At 37.0% G+C, this 20,949-nt stretch overlaps 1 protein-coding gene across 5 annotated transcripts in view; it reads right to left on the minus strand.

Moving 5' to 3' along the window:
* CADPS2 (calcium dependent secretion activator 2) overlaps window positions 1–20,949 on the minus strand; it is a 567,381-nt gene that overhangs the window by 139,860 nt on the left and 406,572 nt on the right. The gene's annotated exons all lie outside the window — the stretch shown is intronic.

The following is a 20,949-nucleotide window of genomic DNA, read 5'->3' on the forward strand; positions in this document are numbered from 1 at the left end:
ATCTAAAATTTTGAACATGTAAATCTTAACTGCCTTGTTAGTGCAGAGGGAAAAAAGTATGAATCTCATATTCACTTCAAAACCTGTTTATATATTTTAATAACAAAATAAACCTTTTGCACTTGATAATTAACAACAATCATTTCCTACCTTATTAGGTTGTTTGTTTATTTGTTCATTTATTTACTGAGACAGAGTTTTGCTCTTGTTGCCCAGGCTGCAGTGCAATGGCACGATCTCGGCTCACTGCAACCTCCGCCTCCTGGGTTCAAGCAATTCTCTTGCCTCAGCCTCCCTAGTAGCTGGGATTACAGGCACCTGCCACTATGCTTGGCTAATTTTTGTATTTGTAGTAGAGATGGGGTTTCACCATGTTGTTCAGTTTGGTCTGGAACTCCTGACCTCAGGTGATCTGCCCTCCTTGGCCTCCCAAAGCGCTGGGATTACAGGTGTGAGCCACTGTGCCCTGCTTAGCTTATTTCTCTAAAGATTATATTTTAATTCCCAAAGACTTGTGCATTTATCATTCCAATGTACTAATTTTAATGGTTATGTATAAAATAGAAACAGGAATTACTGAAAACAAAGAAAAATAAATGCTTAAAATAACTTTCCTAACAAGATTTTTATTTGTTCCTTTATATATACATATAATCATATGTATGTGTGTGTGTATATATGTTTGATGCTTGTTAACTAGTCAATTAGGATGAAAGCAATTAATTTTAAACTTATACCTGAATTATACTGACATAATGACCTTTCAGTCAAACCAAAGTATCATTTAAGTACGAGAATTTTTTTCCAATATAGAGTATATAATTTTTACTTCACAGACTCATGTGCTGCTGGAATTTATGCTTTGAAAACATTTCTTACAATTTTTTATTCCTAAATAGGGAAACATTACTTAATTTCATATGCAGAATAATATATCAACCACATTTATTCCATCTGAATGCATTTTGAATGTTAACTATGGAAAAATTAATGGCCAAATATTAGTCTTTCAAGTATTTTTAGGAAGGAGGAAAAGTCTAATGCATAAATTACAAAGCAGTGAACCATGAGCTAATCCTAATATTTTATATTTATTTAGTAATGGATTTTTCACATATTACTTTAGAATCAATTCCCATTGAATGAATGTTAATACAAAACACAAACTGTAACCTATGAATAATTATGCATTGACAATGATCACAAAAGCTCAACTGGGAAGTTCTATATAAATCATTAATTTGGGAATTTGGGTATTCAGACAAAAACTATACCTAAATTACATTATCATGTAGACAACAATAAAAATTCATACCATAAAGTTATGGGTGATTATTTCACTTAATATGCCTATGCAAATTGATAAAAAGAGCAAATAACTTATCTTCATTATTCTGCTGATTTGACATAATCTTTTGGCTTAGCTACCTGGTAGATGCTATATGGTTAAATAGGAGTAAACTTTTCTATTTTGTTCAGCTGTCAAATGGGATTGTCATCCACAGTGATAGTGTAAGTTGTCCTATCATATTAGACTTCACTGCAGCACACTGCCTGCTTGACAGAATGGAGCCAGGGGGTCAGGTGATGACAAGTGAGAAAGGTAAGTCAGGGGAAGCTCGCTTGTGTCAACCTTCGCTAAGAAAAGAATGTTATACAGAGTGAAGGACCACCATTTTACTTAGTTTATCACTAAATTAGGTACAAATCTGACAGGTTAAATACCACGTGTAGCAATTTGGACTTGCCTTTATTTACACATCCTTATTTTAGTATATATACAAGATTAACTACTGAATATTAGGCATATGAAGCAGCCTTCTATATCTAAATTATTGGTAATAAATGGTAACTTTGCAGTAGTCAACTCTAAAGGCAACAGTTCCTCCTACAATAATTCTTCCCGATAAGTGCAAATACTTTCCGTGTCATCAACATCTTGTCACTGTAATTATTAAAACAAACATAATGATGAGCATTTATAGAATTTTAAATATGTGTCTGGTATTTTGTACTGGCTATTTTATATGCAGAATAACACATAAAGCTCACAACAATCCTGTCTCCTTTCCAAAAGAGAAGGCTGCTGAGGCTCAGGGCAGTTAGGTTAATTCCCCAATGTCACACCACTGGGAAATGCAGGAGCCTGGACTTGAACCTGGGTCTCTTGCCCTCCAAAGACGATGCTCTTATCCTTACACTCTTCCTGCTATATTTTGATAGAAAATAATAAGGAGCAATAGAAACCCAATGAAACCATGAAAATTATATTTGAAAAGCAATAATGGAGTATTTTGAATACCCTTAATTACATTAGACATTTTCTATCTGACTTGTCTAAGGTGGAGACCTTAAAAACCAATGACATTTAAAATATAATGCTTACCATTGAATCAGCAAGTCAGTTAAAGAAGACCGTAAGAAAGGAAGTCCTAAACCTTGCTCTTTCATACATTCTAAAGTATGTTTTTACAAAAGCCTTGAGAGAAATTTAAACCAGTTGTATTTTATGAATGTTTGTTTAGTAGACTCAGAGTATTCGAGATTTAAAAATTATTGTTTATATAAGCTCAGTTTATAAATTAATTCCTGCCAGCTCTACCTTCAAAACACACCCAGAACGTGACCTTCCCTCACCATATCCACCACTGTTCCACTGATCCCAGCCACTATCAGCTTATCCCTGAGTATGCAGGCAGCCTCTTGGTCTTTCTCCTCCAGTGCTTTCTTTGTCAGAGAACTGGCCACACACTACTCTGAGCCTCTTCAAGCATCAGTCATTATGACAGTATTCCTTGACTCAAATCCTGTAATGGTGGCACACAAGGTAAAAGCCAAAGCCTTTATAATGATGTATGAGCCCCGCTTCCCACAATCTGACCTTATCTACCCCCTCACTTGCCCTGTTCCCCTCCACTCAAGCCATGCTGGCCTCCTAACTAATCCTCAAACACAGGAAGCAAGCTCCAGGCTCAAGGCCTTTGCAAGTGCTGCTGCTTCTGCCTGAGAGTGCTTTCTCTACGTGTACACAAAATCATATATACACACATGCACACCTGGCTTGCTTGCTCACTTTCTTCTGGTCTCTACTTACATGACTCAGGATTAGTGAGGTTATCTCCAACCATCCTATATGAAAGTGTATTTCCCATTCCCATAGATCTTTTTCTCAATATGTTTTATTGATGGCCACTGTACATATGGCTGCCATCTAACATGATGTATTTACCTATTTGGTTACTGGTTGCTTCCTTTGTGAGGTATCTCTAGTGCTAGAACACCAGATGGCATATTGTTGACATTTAATGCATATATGCTGAGGAAATGAATGAGTAATATATGCAATATAAAAATATTACTTAAGATGATAAGAATTCATGAATTAGTAATATGACAAATTATTATTACTGCTTATTAGAATTAACAGGGTATAAATTATTTGGAACATTTTTATTTTTTATTTTATTTTTTATTTTTCAGATGGAGTCTCCCTCTGTCACCCAGGCCGGAGTGCAGTAGCGCAATTTCAGCTCACTGCAAACTCCACCTCCTGGGTTCAAGCGATTCTCCTGCCTCAGCCTCCCAAGTGGCTGGGATGACAGGTGCGCACCACCACACCTGGCTAATTTTGTATTTTTAGTAGAGATGAGGTTTCAAGTTGGCCAGGCTGGTCTCGAACTCCTGGCCTCAGGTGATCCACCCCTCCTTAGCCTCCCAAAGTGCTGGGATTACAGGCGAGAGCCACCACGCCCAGCTTGGAACATTTTTATTATATGATAGTTAGTAAAACAGAAAATTCTGTGAAAAGCAAACAGAAGTAGGAACTGTAGTTAAGTATACTGGGTAAAAAGATCTCTATTAAAGTTAGTATGTATTCACACTTAGCAGAAAATCTTTGGTGTTTAATTCTACTTTAGTTAATAATAAAATAATTTACTTTAAATCTTAAGAATAGAATTTTTCTCCTTAGATATAAATAAACATAATAATGCTGCTTTGACATTGATAAAGAGTCTGTTAAAATGTGGTTATTTAAAATTCGAACATAAAAGACAAATTTTCTCATTCGAATGTTAAGTGGGACTTAACTCCATGATGATAATTAAATATTAAAGTGGTTCCGATGAGAAGAAAGGGTAGTCTTATGTATCAATATTTAATATTCTCATTTTTTTTCTGGGGCCTGTAGTTATTGAAGTTACATGATTTCAATAAAAATAGGGTGCTCTGTGAAAAAGGCTTAATATATGAAAAAATTATAAAACAGATTAAAATAGATACACTTCTTTTAATTATAGATAAAGTCAAAAAAGTTATGACATAAAACTTCTATCTGGTCTTAAACAATAAGCAGCTGAACACCAAGTGCAGTTGTGTGTTAATTTATTTCAAAGATTCTTAAAAAACAGAATTTGTACAACAGAACCTTCTGCCACTGAGGCCTGATCTTAACATCTGCCTGTGGGTCACACTCTGTTTTCAGAGAAGCCATCACACACATGTACATCCCCCTGCAAGCTGCATACACATGTGTGCACACAAGCACAGACAACACTTTTTGAAAGGCAGATTCATCCAAAATATAGTTGATAAGGCCTCTATATACATATTTTCTTAAATTTCTCCATGAGCTAAGCAATTTTGTAATTTGTGCTATTCATCAATCTGGCAGGTTACTGCATTCTAAAACAAATGCAAAAACTCTTTTATATACATTGAACATCCCGTCATGATTAGTCATGATTATCAGTTCCTCCTGTAACAAGTGTGACATGAGCTCTAAATTGAAAAAGATATTTTTAAAGGAAAAGTCAGGAATGAGAGGAGTAAACAGCATTACTCATCCTAATCCATTTTCTACTATTTCTGATGATTTCTGGGGTAAAACAAATTAAAAATTTAGTTTCTATAAAGGTAAAGAACAACTACACTATAGGGTAAGAAATATCTAAGAGAAAAAGGGTAAAAAACTGAGCTCTAGAATCAGGCATTTGAGCAGAAGAGAAAATATCAATGAGGAAGTCTGCTTAAATATTCAGATCTCTGCGAACCTAGTGCTGTACTTCCCTTGTTTGAACAGTTTGTGTTCACACATTTTATAGTTCCCTTTTCCAGTATAATAAAAAATTTCAGGGGTTTGTAACACCAATAAAAACTAATTTTGACATGTTTAATATCCATTCCTTTGGAGTAAATTTGAGTAAAGATGAATTAATGGCTGTCAACATTTTCCAAAACACGTTGTAAGGAACAATGACCCTCAGGGATGCCCAAATATTTTGTAAACAATGCAAATTACGCAACCCTCTTGGAGGTTCACAGAACAATCACAGCATATGAAGGTGTCTGAGAAGCCTGATAGTAAAGAAATCTGTTTAACTTTGTATAAATAACACTTCCAAAATTATTTAGTCATATCTGCCCACATTCCTCCTGAAAATTCATTATTTAGTGCTGACGAGCATCCGTTCTATTACTTAATGAAAACTATAGCATCTTCTAGAGTTATTTTTTCAATCACTTTTATCACCTGTACAGCTTTTAGATATGTGAGGGATAAATGTGTTTATAATCCCTAGGCTTTATAATCTCTAGGACTCTGCACATTGCCTGGTTTACAGTACTTAGCAAGCTTGTGGGTTGAATAAAGACACCAGGGTTAACATTGTATAGTGAAGTGTGGTTAAATTAACGAGACATTAAATTAAATTAAATGCTCCCCCACCCCATCGCCAACACATCAGTTAAGTTTGTCCTGGAAATCTGGTGGTTTGTTGTAAAAGATTATTTCACAAGCAATGCGTGAGCAAATGACAAAGTTCATGGTGCTTTTGAGTTTCTTATAGGCTTCTTTTCACCTGCCTCTGCTATGAGGAATGCATGACATCTTTAGCTTCCTCTAGGGAAAATGAGAAGGGAAGAGACACCTAGAGGGTGGTATTTCTGAATTGTCAATTCTGCCTGCAGCACAGCAGGTAAAAGTCACTTTGCACTTCGTGTATTTCCCACCAATATCCATTTGTGAACAGAATGGAAAGGAGAGGATGTCACAGCACGAGAATAAGAAATGATGAAAGATGATGAGGAAGAAAACACTAATCCCTTCTTTTTTGTTTCCTAACCTATAATACCTCCTATTGTTTGAATCAAATGATGTATCACTTGGTCATATATTACACACTCAGTGTCCTTTTACTTCCCCTCTAATTTTAAATATCCAGAAGAAGAAATTAATTGTTTTTATATGATAATTGAGATATAAGAAACAGATTTTCTATGAAAAAATATTTTAAAAGAGGAAATTCTGAAATATGTTCTTATCTTTTTGCAAACACTCCCCCCTTCCTTGTCTGGATTTTGCACTGCATTCTAATTTCCTCAGATGTTTATTTAAAAAAGAGCAGATACCACTATGATGAAAGCAATCATCTGACTCTATGAAGATCTAAGATTGTATTACTTCATTTTTGTGTTAGGGTGCTGGTGAATAGGCCAAGGACCAAAATGTGCTTGATAACTGGCCTCTCCTGGGACCAAACAAACAAATAAGAAAAGTTCCTTGGACTAATCCAAACTGAAATCACTGCTGTACATAATTCCAGAATTCAAGAGAAAGAAATACCAAGAGCAATTTAAAATAAAAGTAAAGAGAATTAAAGTTGGTATAGAGGTTCTCTGATATAAATATCACCCTCTGCCGTATAACTAATATTTTTTAAAAACAACATATATTGTAACTAAAGGATTTCATATACATCATACTACGAGAAGAGAAATTTGGAAAAATAAAGATCAAAATGAAAATTTCCTATAAATATGCCAACCAGAAATAACTGAAATATTAGTTTGTAAATATAATTATAATTTATTTCTCTAAATCTATACACATATTATACATTCTGATTCATAATTGGATTGTTTTAATGAACTGTAAACTTTAAAAATTTAAATATTCTAATTTATAATGAAATAATTATATTTCAATATATGGATGTGCCATAATTAATCCAATTATCTGCTATTTAGAAATGTAGGCATTTTCCCTCCATTTTTTGCTATCATAGATAGTGCTTCAATAATTAATCTTATACTATACATATTTAACCCATATCCAAATGTTTTCTTAGGAAAAATTCCTAAAGGTATATTGCTAGGTTAAATGCATGATATTTTCAAGTATTCGATACATATTGCAAAGTTGGTTTTTTAGAAAGCACTTATCAGCTTACACTCTGGCCTGCAGTGCATGAAACTGTTAATTTCCCTGCAACCTTACCAACTGTAGTCTTTATCATTTGTTATAATCATTTTCAATTTTATATACTAAAAAGGGGATCTGTTTTAATATATTAATTTCTATGATGGAAAATGATGCTATCTTGCTGGTTATGTAAGGTCTTTATCATGTGCCATAAAAATAATTGCAGTTGATTAATTTAAAAACACTTAATTTTAAACTTACTTAAGAAGGTCCATAATATATCACCTATAAAATTTGTAAACAGATGGCCCAATGTCATTCACTTATTTACTCCGTCAATATTTACGGACCACTTGGTTAGGTCATGGGACACAATGTAAGCACAACAGAAATGGTTTCTGCCCCAATAGAGTTTACAGTAGGAAAATGCATACAAAATAAAAATTAGACAATAAGTATACAATCACATTTAAGAAGGTCAAAAGTATAAAGATCTGATCTAGTTTGGAGTGTCAGAGAAGGATTCAGTTTGGAAATGATATTTAACCTGAAATGTGATGAATGAGCAGCAGTCATTTAGGTGAAACCTGAAGCAGAAGGCAGTTTGAGGACAGGCCCAGGATGTTCACCATAGAGATGTCCAAATAATTTTTTAAATGCAAATTTTTTCATGTGACTTCTGCTTGCAGTATGGTGGACTAACTTGATACTCCCCAAATCCTTATTCACTACAAAACACCTAAATACCGCATAAGCCACAACAATTATATGTTAAGTGTTCTCCAGCTCTTACAAGAAAGTAAAATAATTCTCCCAAGGGTGGGAGAACAAAACAAATGAACCTGATGAAAGCAGAGAAGGGGCAAATATGAACAACATGGCTGCCTTGGTGGTAAATATCAATACTGAGAAAGCTTTACAGCTGCGTCCAAGGGAATGGATCACTGAGCCATAGACCTAATTTGGATGAGCTGCTAAGCCTGAGACACCTGCATAAAAATGGGACCCTAGAATGGGTTATAGTATCAGTGAAAGGATAGTGCACTCCCTAACATCAAGGAAAAACAAGAACAAGTCCTCTTTAGAGGGAAGCATTCAGAGCCCAGGACTTATAAGAATTCCCACAGATTAATCTTAAGTTATATAAATGATTATTACAAAAAAATGCTAGTTGCATTAAAAAAATAATAAACAAGTGACCATGGCAAAAATGTCAACAGAAACAATAGAAAATTCAGTTATTTGAAAGATAATATGAAATAATTATAAAAGATCTAAGGAAACAAAAAATGGAATCAAACCAAGAAAGGAAAAAGAGATATTCAGAAGTAATCAAGCAGAGCTCAAAAAGAATCAAATAGAATAACAGAATTTCCGGGACTAAATAATTTGTTAATTGAAATTAATAAATCAATAAGTGAGTGAAACAGTAGATGTCACAGCTGAAGAGAGAACTGAAGAAGTAGAGGAAGGGTTGGCAAACTATGGCCCTTCATCTGCTTTTGTCAATATAATTTTGTTGGGACAAGCCACACTAATTCATTTCTATATTGTCCATGACTGCTTCTGCGCAGCAATGGCAGGGTTGTATAGTTGTAACAGATACTACATGGTCAAAAATAGTTACAAGATTTTGTATAGTTACAAAGCCCAAAATAGTTGTCATGTTTACTGTAGAGCCCTTCTCAATATTAGCCAACTCCTCAACTGGAAGGCAGAATTGAAAACATTACACAGGATGTAGCTGGAAAAATACATAGATAGAATACATGTTAGAGACATTAAAAGATATAGAAGATAAAATGCCTAGTACACGGGTAATTGGAGTTTCAGATGAGAAGAAAAAGACTGTAGAAGAGACAATATTTAAAGAGATAATGCTATTCCAGAACTGATGAAATATATAAATCTTTATATTCCAATCAGGGTAAATAAAAGGAAATGCACACCTATACAATATCATGGCAGGTAGATCAGAAATTCATATATGTCCCAATCACAATAAATTGAAAGGAATACATACAAAGAAACCTTATAGTGTACTTACAAAACACAAAAGAACAAAACAATCTTTTTTAAAAAAAAAAGCATCCAGAGGAAAAAGAGGAATCATCCTCAAAAGACTAGCATTTATACTGCCAAGAGCCTTTTTTGTTGTTGTCGTTGTTTTGTTTTTTAAGATGGAGTCTCGCTCTGTCACCAGGCTGGAGTGTAGTGGCGCCATCTCAGCTCACTGCAACCACCGCCTCTCAGGTTCCAGCGATTCTCCTGCCTCAGCCTCCTGAGTAGCTGGGACGACAGGTGCGTGGCACCATGCCTGGCTAATTTTTGTATTTTTTAGTAGAGATGGGGTTTCAACATATTGGCCAGGCTGGTTTCAACCTGCTGACCTGGTGATCCGCCCGCCTCGGCCTCCCAAAGTGCTGGGATTAAAGTTGTGAGCCACCTCACCTGTCCTGCCAAGAGCCTTTTTAATATCAACAAAGAAAATCAGAAGAAAATGAGTATCTTCAAAGTTCTAAGAGAAAATAACCATCAACCTAGCACTGTATACCTAGCAAACCTTTCTTTGAAAAATTAGGATGAAACAAAAGAAATTCCCAATAACAATTCACAGTGTATAGGAGTCCATTTATAGGAAAGTCTAAAGAACATTCCTCAGAAAAAAGGAAAATTGTTTCTAAATCTAAGCAAATACTGAGTACAAAATAATAAAAATAATATTAATTTACAAGCTTTGGGAAAAAAAGAATATAACTAAAATACCACACAATTTAAGCATGTAAGCCAGAAAGGGGAAGACTGGAGGGTAATATTCTAAGGACTCTGAACTACCTAGGAGGAGAAATTTGCTGATTAGCATAAGACTTTAAAATTTCAGCAACATGCCTGGTAAATCTCAAATATAATTGTTGGAAAATATAAACTGTTAAGAGAAAAAAAAAGAATTGAAGAAAATAACTTCAATGAAACAAAAAGTATACCAATAAAAAGAAAACAAAAAGTTTATAGAACATGAGACAAAAAAGAAAGCCTAAAACAAATTGGTAGAAATGGATTTACTTTTATTAATATGTGATTTACTTTTATCAATTACATGATAAATGTAAATGGACCAAACTAATTAAGACAGAAATTGTCATATTGAAAAATCAAAATCTAGTTTGCTATTAAGTCTCAGAATACAAAATCAATGTGCCAAAATCACAAGCATTCTTATATACCAATAACAGACAAACAGAGAGCCAAATCATGAGTGAACTCCCATTCACAATTGCTTCAAAGAGAATAAAATACCTAGGGATCCAACTTACAAGGGACGTGAAGGACCTCTTCAAGGAGAACTACAAACCACTGCTCAAGGAAATAAAAGAGGATACAAACAAATGGAAGAACATTCCATGCTCATGGGTAGGAAGAACCAATATCCTGAAAATGGCCATACTGCCCAAGGTAATTTATAGATTCAATGCCATCCCCATCAAGCTACCAATGACTTTCTTCACAGAATTGGAAAAAACTACTTTAAAGTTCATATGGAACCAAAAAAGAGCCCACATCGCCAAGACAATCCTGAGCCAAAAGAACAAAGCTGGAGGCATCACACTACCTGACTTCAAACTATACTACAAGGCTACAGTAACCAAAACAGCATGGTACTGGTGCCAAAACAGAGATATAGATCAATGGAACAGAATAGAGCCCTCAGAAATAATACCACACATCTACAACAGTCTGATCTTTGACAAACCCGACAAAAACAAGAAATGGGGAAAGGATTCCCTACTTAATAAATGGTGCTGGGAAAACTGGCTAGCCATATGTAGAAAGCTGAAACTGGATCCCTTCCTTACACCTTATACAAAAATTAATTCAAGATGGATTAAAGATTTAAATGTTAGACCTAAAACCATAAAAACCCTAGAAGAAAACCTAGGCAATACCATTCAGGACATAGGCATGGGCAAGGACTTCATGTCTAAAACACCAAAAGCAATGGCAACAAAAGCCAAAATTGACAAATGGGATCTAATTAAACTCAAGAGCTTCTGCACGGCAAAAGAAACTACCATCAGAGTGAACAGGCAACCTATAGAATGGGAGAACATTTTTGCAATCTACTCATCTGACAAAGGGCTAATATCCAGACTCTACAATGGACTCAAACAAATTTACAAGAAAAAAACAAACAACCCCATCAAAAAGTGGGTGAAGGATATGAACAGACACTTCTCAAAAGAAGACATTTATGCAGCCAAAAGACACACGAAAAAATGCTGATCCTCACTGGCCATCAGAGAAATGCAAATCAAAACCACAATGAGATACCATCTCACACCAGTTAGAATGGCAATCATTAAAAAGTCAGGGAACAACAGGTGCTGGAGAGGATGTGGAGAAATAGGAACACTTTTACACTGTTAGTGGGACTGTAAACTAGTTCAACCATTGTGGAAGTCAGTGTGGCGATTCCTCAGGGATCTAGAACTAGAAATACCATTTGACCCAGCCATCCCATTACTGGGTATATTCCCAAAGAATTAGAAATCATGCTGCTATAAAGACACATGCACACGTATGTTTATTGTGGCACTATTCACAATAGCAAAGACTTGGAACCAACCCAAATGTCCAACAATGATGGACTGGATTAAGAAAATGTGGCACATATACACTATGGAATACTATGCAGCCATAAAAAGGATGAGTTCATGTCCTTTGTAGGGACATGGATGAAGCTGGAAGCCATCATTCTTAGCAAACTATCACAAGGACAAAAAACCAAACACCGCATGTTCTCACTCATCGGTGGGAATTGAACAATGAGAACACATGGACACAGGAAGGGGAACATCACACACTGGGGCCTATTGTGGGGTGAGAGGAGGGGGAGGGATAGCATTAGGAGATATACCTAATGTTAAATGACGAGTTAATGGGTGCAGCACACCAACATAGCATATGTATATATATGTAACAAACCTGCACGTTGTGCACATGTACTCTAAAACTTAAAGTATAATAGAAAAAAAAAGAAAAAAAACATCTAGTTTGCTATTTATAAAACACTAAAGTACAAGAATATAGAAAGACTAACCATGTGAATAAACCTATATCAGACAAACACTCATCAAAAGAAAGCTACATTAATAATCACCTACATATCATGCAAAAATCATTATTAGTTATGATGAACATCACCAAATGATGATAATAATGTCCATCTACTGGGAATATCTAACAATCTTAAGCTCTAATACAGAATAGCCTTGGGCCAGGCACAGTGGCTCATACCTGTCATCCCAGCAATTTGGGAAGTCAAGGAGGAAGATCACTTGAGCCCAGGAGTCTGAGACCAACCTGGGTGACAGAATGAGATCTTGTCCCAACAAAAAGCAAACCCCCAAAAACCAGCTTCAAAATATACCAAGCAAAAATTTACAGAAATAGAAAGCAAAAACCACTACGACAGTGGTAGATCACCACTCACCTTGGTCATAACCCCACAGATAAAACAGGCAACAATTATTAAGACTTTAGAAGATCTTAACCACACAAATCCTGTTTGCACTGCCTAAAGAATACATACATTTTTTTTCAAGTGACAGAAAACATTTATAATATTTGACACATATTTGGCCACAAAGGAAATCTCAACAAGTAATAAAGAATTTGTATCATACAGATCACATTTTCTGAACACAAAGGAATTAGGTAAGAAATCAGTTCTAAAGAAAATAACCAAAAAAGCTTCATATTCTTAGATTTTTTTTTTTTTTTGAGACGGAGTCTTGCTCTGTTGTCCAGGCTGGAGTGCAGTGGTATGATCTCAGCTCACTGCAAGCTCTGCCTCCTGGGTTCACGCCATTCTCCTGCCTCAACCTCCCAAGATATTTTAAAACGTACTTATAAATAACCTTGTGTCAATAAATTATGAAAAGTTAAAATTACTTAGAATGAATTTTAATTAAATAGTACATAAGACATTTCTATATGTAGTAAAAACAGAATTTAGTGGGGGAAGTTACAGCCCTAAACTCTTAGAAAAGAAGAAAAGCTGACAAGTAGTGAGTTACACCTCTAACATAAGAAGTTAGGAAAGATGACATAACCTCACTAAGGAGGGTGGGAGAAAAAGCTGCTTTCCTATTGATCTTTGGAAAACAATGTTTTGACTGGAAACTGAAATGTTCTGTAGACAAGTACCATAGCGTAGTTGACGAATTCCAAAACTGCTTTGCATGAAGTTCAGGGGTTGAACAATTTTGTAAATGGATAGTGGAAGTAAGATTTCTCACTGTTGAAAAGATAAGTTAAAGATAAGGAAGAAAAGCATGCTGAAATGAATGCTGATGTCCTAGATTCCAGTTGGAGATGTCAGTATGAACTCATGGTTTAGTATACATCATATATCACCTAGCTCTGTCCAACTGAGAGGGCCTGGAAGCTATGATTTATCCAGCAGAAATAAGCACACATGTCACGTAGATCTTGGTTTCTAAATACCATTCTCTAAAAAACAAACAAACAAACAACAACAACAATAACAAAACCAGAGCCCCTTGGAGAACTGATTAATTCTTGGTCTAGAGTAGGGAAAATAAAGGATGAGCTTGCAGCATGTCAGATTGCCAGAAACTAAGAAAGTGCTCAAAAACCAAACGAGTGGGGCATACCAAAGGCAGCCAGTATAAAAGAGCTTTCAATGGCTACAGCAGGAACAATCTGAGCAACAAAGTAATTTAGATATTATTAGATTGTAATCCAAGATACAAAGCAACTGCACATGGATCTATACGGATATAAACAAATGGTTAAATAAATAAATAAATTGGAAAGAAGAGACATATATTCCTTACAGAAGAATTCTGAAACTTATGCAGATAGTTCTCCTTCTAGGAGTTGGGGTTTATTTCCTGTCTCCTCTTCAGTGTGTATTGGACTTAGCTATTTTCTTCAAAATAGAGTATGAAAAAAATAAAAATGACATCTTTAGAGTAGAGAAATGTGACAAATACTACCAGGATGTCACGTGGATATTATGTACTCCCTGATAGAATGTGATGAGAAGGGTTATTTCATCTCTTTACAAAAAGTCATAATCTCAGGCTAATCATGAAAATGTCAGACAAACCCAAAGTGAGGGACATTGGATAAAACACTTGACTAGTACTCCTCAAAACTGTCAAGGTCACGAAAAACAAACAAAAAACCCCTAAGAAACTGTTAGAATCATGACAATTAAGCAACTTGGTATCCTGAATTGAATCTTGGAGCAGAAAAAAGGACATTAATTTAAAAAACTGGTGAAATTTGGGGGGAGGAGCCAAGATGGACGAATAGGAACAGCTCCGGTCTACAGCTCCCAGTGTGAGCGACGCAGAAGACGGGTGATTTCTGCATTTCCATCTGAGGTACCGGGTTCATCTCACTAGGGAGTGCCAGACAGTGGGCGCAGGATAGGGGGTGCAGCACACCGTGTGCAAGCCGAAGCAGGGCGAGGCATTGCCTCACTCGGGAAGCGCAAGGGGTCAGGGAGTTCCCTTTCCTAGTCAAAGAAAGGGGTGACAGACGGCACCTGGAAAATCGGGTCACTCCCACCCTAATACTGCACTTTTCCGACGGGCTTAAAAAACGGCGCACCAGGAGATTATATCCCACACCTGGCTCAGAGGGTCCTACGCCCACAGAGTCTCGCTGATTGCTAGCACAGCAGTCTGAGATCAAACTGCAAGGCAGCAGCGAGGCTGGGGGAGGGGCGCCCGCCATTGCCCAGGCTTGCTTAGGTAAACAAAGCAGCCAGGAAGCTTGAACTGGGCGGAGCCCACCACAGCTCAAGGAGGCCTGCCTGCCTCTGTAGGCTCCACCTCTTGGGGCAGGGCACAGACAAACAAAAAGACAGCAGTAACCTCTGCAGACTTAAATGTCCCTGTCTGACAGCTTTGAAGAGAGCAGTGGTTCTCCCAGCACGCAGCTGGAGATCTGAGAATGGGTAGACTGCCTCCTCAAGTGGGTCCCTGACCCCTGACACCTGAGCAGCCTAACTGGGAGGCATCCCCCCGTAGGGGCAGACTGACACCTCACACGGCCGGGTACTCCTCTGAGACAAAACTTCTAGGGGAACGATCAGACAGTAGCATTCACAGTTCACGAAAATCCGCTGTTCTGCAGCCACCACTGCTGGTACCCAGGCAAACAGGGTCTGGAGTGGACCTCTAGCAAACTCCAACAGACCTGAAGCTGAGGGTCCTGTCTGTTAGAAGGAAAACTAACAAACAGAAAGGACATCCACACCAAAAACCCATCTGTACATCACCATCATCAAAGACCAAAAGTAGATAAAACCACAAAGATGGGGAAAAAACAGAGCAGAAAAACTGGAAACTCTAAAAAGCAGAGCACCTCTCCTCCTCCAAAGGAACGGAGTTCCTCACCAGCAACGGAACAAAGCTGGACAGAGAATGACTTTGACGAGCTGAGAAGAAGGCTTCAGACGATCAAATTACTCCGAGCTACGGGAAGATATTTAAACAAAAGGCAAAGAAGTTGAAAACTTTGAAAAAAATTTAAAAGAATGTATAACTAGAATAACCAATACAGAGAAGTGCTTAAAGGAGCTGATGGAGCTGAAAGCCAAGGCTTGAGAACTACGTGAAGAATGCAGAAGCCTCAGGAGCCGATGCGATCAAATGGAAGAAAGGGTATCAGCAATGGAAGAGGAAATGAATGAAATGAAGCAAGAAGGGAAGTTTAGAGAAAAAAGAATAAAAAGAAACGAGCAAAGCCTCCAAGAAATATGGGACCATGTGAAAAGACCAAATCTACGTCTGATTCGTGTACCTGAAAGTGACGGGGAGAATGGAACCAAGTTGGAAAACACTCTGCAGGATATTATCCAGGAGAACTTCCCCAATCTAGCAAGGCAGGCCAACATTCAGATTCAGGAAATACAGAGAACGACACAAAGATACTCCTCGAGAAGAGCAACTCCAAGACACATAATTGTCAGATTCACCAAAGTTGAAATGAAGGAAAAAATGTTAAGGGCAGCCAGAGAGAAAGGTCGGGTTACCCTCAAAGGGAAGCCCATCAGACTAACAGCGGATCTCTCGGCAGAAACTCTACAAGCCAGAAGAGAGTGGGGGCCAATATTCAACATTCTTAAAGAAAAGAATTTTCAGCCCAGAATTTCATATCCAGCCAAACTAAGCTTCATAAGTGAAGGAGAAATAAAATACTTTACAGATAAGCAAATGCTGAGAGATTTTGTCACCACCAGGCCTGCCCTAAAAGAGCTCCTGAAGGAAGCACTAAACATGGAAAGGAAAAACCGGTACCAGCTGCTGCAAAATCATGCCAAAATGTAAAGACCATCGAGACTAGGAAGAGACTGCATCAACTAATGAGCAAAATAACCAGCTAACATCATCATGACAGGATCAAATTCACACATAACAATATTAACTTTAAATGTAAATGGACTAAATGCTCCAATTAAAAGACACAGACTGGCCAATTAGATAAAGAATCAAGACCCATCAGTGTGCTGTATTCAGGAAACCCATCTCACGTGCAGAGACACACATAGGCTCAAAATAAAAGGATGGAGGAAGATCTACCAAGCAAATGGAAAGCAAAAAAAGGCAGGGGTTGCCATCCTAGTCTCTGATAAAATAGACTTTAAACCAACAAAGATCAAAAGAGACAAAGAAGGCCATTACATAATGGTAAAGGGATCAATTCAACAAAAAGAGCTAACTATCCTAAATATATATGCACCCAATACAGGAGCACCCAGATTCATAAAGCAAGTCCTGAGTGACCTACAAAGAGACTTAGACTCCCACACATTAATAATGGGAGACTTTAACACCCCACTGTCAACATCAGACAGATCAACGAGACAGAAAGTCAACAAGGATACCCAGGAATTGAACTCAGCTCTGCACCAAGTGGACCTAATAGACATCTACAGAACTCTCCACCCCAAATCAACAGAATATACATTTTTTTCAGCACCACACCACACCTGTTCCAAAATTGACCACATACTTGGAAGGAAAGCTCTTCTCAGCAAATGTAAAAGAACAGAAATTATAACAAACTATCTCTCAGATCACAGTGCAATCAAGCTAGAACTCAGGATTAAGAATCTCACTCAAAACCGCTCAACTACGTGGAAACTGAACAACCTGCTCCTGAACGACTATTGGGTACATAACAAAATGAAGGCAGAAATAAAGATGTTCTTTGAAACTAACGAGAACCAAGACACAACATAACAGAATCTCTGGGATGTATTCAAAGCAGTGTGTAGAGGGAAATTTATAGCACTAAATGCCCACAAGAGAAAGCAGGAAAGATCCAAAATTGACACCCTAACATCACAATTAAAAGAACTAGAAAAGCAAGAGCAAACACATTCAAAAGCTAGCAGAAGGCAAGAAATAACTAAAATCAGAGCAGAACTGAAGGAAATAGAGACACAAAAAACCTTTCAAAAAATTAATGAATCCAGGAGCTGGTTTTTTGAAAGGATCAACCAAATTGATAGACCGCTAGCAAGACTAATAAAGAAAAAAAGAGAGAAGAATCAAATAGATGCTATAAAAAATGATAAAGGGGATATCACCACCGATCCCACAGAAATACAAACTCCCATCAGAGAATATTACAAACACCTCTATGCAAATAAACTAGAAAATATAGAAGAAATGGACAAATTCCTCGACACATACACTCTCCCAAGACTAAACCAGGAAGAAGTTGAATCTCTGAATAGACCAATAACAGGAGCTGAAATTGTGGCAATAATCAATAGCTTACCAACCAAAAAGAGTCCAGGACTAGATGGATTCACAGCTGAATTCTACCAGAGGTACAAGGAGGAACTGGTACCATTCCTTCTGAAACTACTCCAATCAATAGAAAAAGAGGGAATCCTCCCTAACTCATTTTATGAGGCCAGCATCATCCTGATACCAAAGCCGGGCAGAGACACAACAAAAAAAGAGAATTTTAGACCAATATCCTTGATGAACATTGATGCAAAAATCCTCAATAAAATACTGGCAAACCGAATCCAGCAGCACATCAAAAAGCTTATCCACCATGATCAAGTGGGCTTCATCCCTGGGATGCAAGGCTGGTTCAATATATGCAAATCAATAAATGTAATCCAGCATATAAACAGAACCAAAGAGAAAAACCACATGATTATCTCAATAGATGCAGAAAAGGCCTTTGACAAAATTCAACAACCCTTCATGCTAAAAACTCTCAATAAATTAGGTATTGATAGGACATATCTCAAAATAATAAGAGCTATCTATGACAAACCCACAGCCAATATCATACTGAATGGGCAAAAACCGGAGGCATTCCCTTTGAAAACTGGCACAAGACAGGGATGCCCTCTCTCACCACTCCTATTCAACATAGTGTTGGAAGTTCTGGCCATGGAAATTAGGCAGGAGAAGGAAATAATGGGTATTCAATTAAGAAAAGAGGAAGTCAAATTGTCCCTGTTTGCAGATGACATGATGGTATATCTAGAAAACCCCATTGTCTCAGCCCAAAATCTCCTTAAGCTGATAAGCAACTTCAGCAAAGTCTCAGGATACAAAATCAAAGTACAAAAATCACAAGCATTTTTATACACCAATAACAGACAAACAGAGAGCCAAACCATGAGTGAATTCCCATTCACAATTGCTTCAAAGAGAATAAAATATCTAGGAATCCCAACTCACAAGGGACGTGCAGGACCTTTTCAAGGAGAACTACAAACCACTGCTCAAGGAAATAAAAGAGGATACAAACAAATGGAAGAACATTCCATGCTCATGGGTAGGAAGAATCAATATCGTGAAAATGGCCATACTGCCCAAGGTAATTTACAGATTCAATGCCATCCCCATCAAGCTACCAATGACTTTCTTCACAGAATTGGAAAAAACTACTTTAAAGTTCATATGGTACCAAAAAAGAGCCCGCATCACCAAGTCAATCCTAAGCCAAAAGAACAAAGCTGGAGGCATCACGCTACCTGACTTCAAACTATACTACAAGGCTACAGTAACCAAAACAGCATGGTACTGGTACCAAAACAGAGATATAGGTCAATGGAACAGAACAGAGCCCTCAGAAATAATGCCGCATATCTACAACTATGTTATCTTTGACAAACCTGAGAAAAACAAGCAATGGGGAAAGGATTCCCTATTTAATAAATGGTGCTGGGAAAACTGGCTAGCCATATGTAGAAAGCTGAAACTGGATCCCTTCCTTACACCTTATACAAAAATCAATTCAAGATGGATTAAATATTTAAACGTTAGACCTAAAACCATAAAAACCCTAGAAGAAAACCCAGGCATTACCATTCAGGACATAGGCATGGGCAAGGGCTTCATGTCTAAAACACCAAAAGCAATGGCAACAAAAGCCAAAATTGACAATTGGGTTCTAATTAAACTCAAGAGCTTCTGCACAGCAAAAGAAACTACCATCAGAGTGAACAGGCAACCTACAAAATGGGAGAAAATTTTCGCAACCTACTCATCTGACAAAGGGCTAATATCCAGAATCTACAATGAACTCCAACAAATTTACAAGAAAAAAACAACCCCATCAAAAAGTGGGCAAATGACATGAATAGACACTTCTCAAAAGAAGACATTTACGCAGCCAAAAAACACATGAAAAAATGCTCACCATCACTGGCCATCAGAGAAATGCAAATCAAAACCACAATGAGATACCATCTCACACCAGTTAGAATGGGAATCATTAAAAAATCAGGAAACAACAGGTGCTGGAGAGGATGTGGAGAAATAGGAACACATTTCTACTGTTGGTGGGAATGTAAACTAGTTCAACCATTGTGGAAGTCAGTGTGGCGATTCCTCAGGGATCTAGAACTAGAAATACCATTTGACCCAGCCATCCCATTACTGGGTATATGCGCAAAGGACTATAAATCATGCTGCTATAAAGACACATGCACACGTATGTTTATTGCGGCATTATTCACAATAGCAAAGACTTGGAACCAACCCAAATGCCCATCAATGATAGGCTGGATTAAGGAAATGTGGCACATATACACCATGGAATACTATGCAGCCATAAAAAAGGATGAGTTCATGTCCTTTGTAGGGACATGGATGAAATTGGAAATCATCATTCTCATTAAACTATCACAAGAACAAAAAACCAAACACTGCATATTCTCACTCATAGGTGGGAAGTGAACAATGAGAACACATGGACACAGGAAGGGGAACATCACACTCTGGGGACTGTTGTGGGGTGGGGGGAGGGGGGAGAGATAGCATTGGGAGATATACCTAAAGTATAATAATAATAAATAAAAATAAAAATAAATAAATAAATAAAAACAAATAAAAAACTGGTGAAATCTGAATAAGGACTGGTGTTCAGTTAATACTAGTGTGCCAGTGTTGATTTCTTAGTTTGATTTCTTAGTTTTGACAAATGTGTGACAATAACATTAAGGGAAACGGAAATACGAAAACTCTATGCACTCTCTTAGTAACTTTTCTGTATTCTAAAATTATTGTAAAATAAAAAGTGTATCTAAAAAAGAAACAATAGAATTCAACAAAGCCAAAAGTTGCTCCTTTGAAAAGACCAATAAACTTGATGGATTACGAGAAAAAAAGAGAGAGAAGGTAAAAATGAACAATATTAGGCTGAGGAAGGGAAGAATTGTAGATTGAGCA

Source organism: Pongo pygmaeus, chromosome 6 (genome assembly GCF_028885625.2).
Source record: "Pongo pygmaeus isolate AG05252 chromosome 6, NHGRI_mPonPyg2-v2.0_pri, whole genome shotgun sequence".
NCBI lineage: Eukaryota > Metazoa > Chordata > Mammalia > Primates > Hominidae > Pongo > Pongo pygmaeus.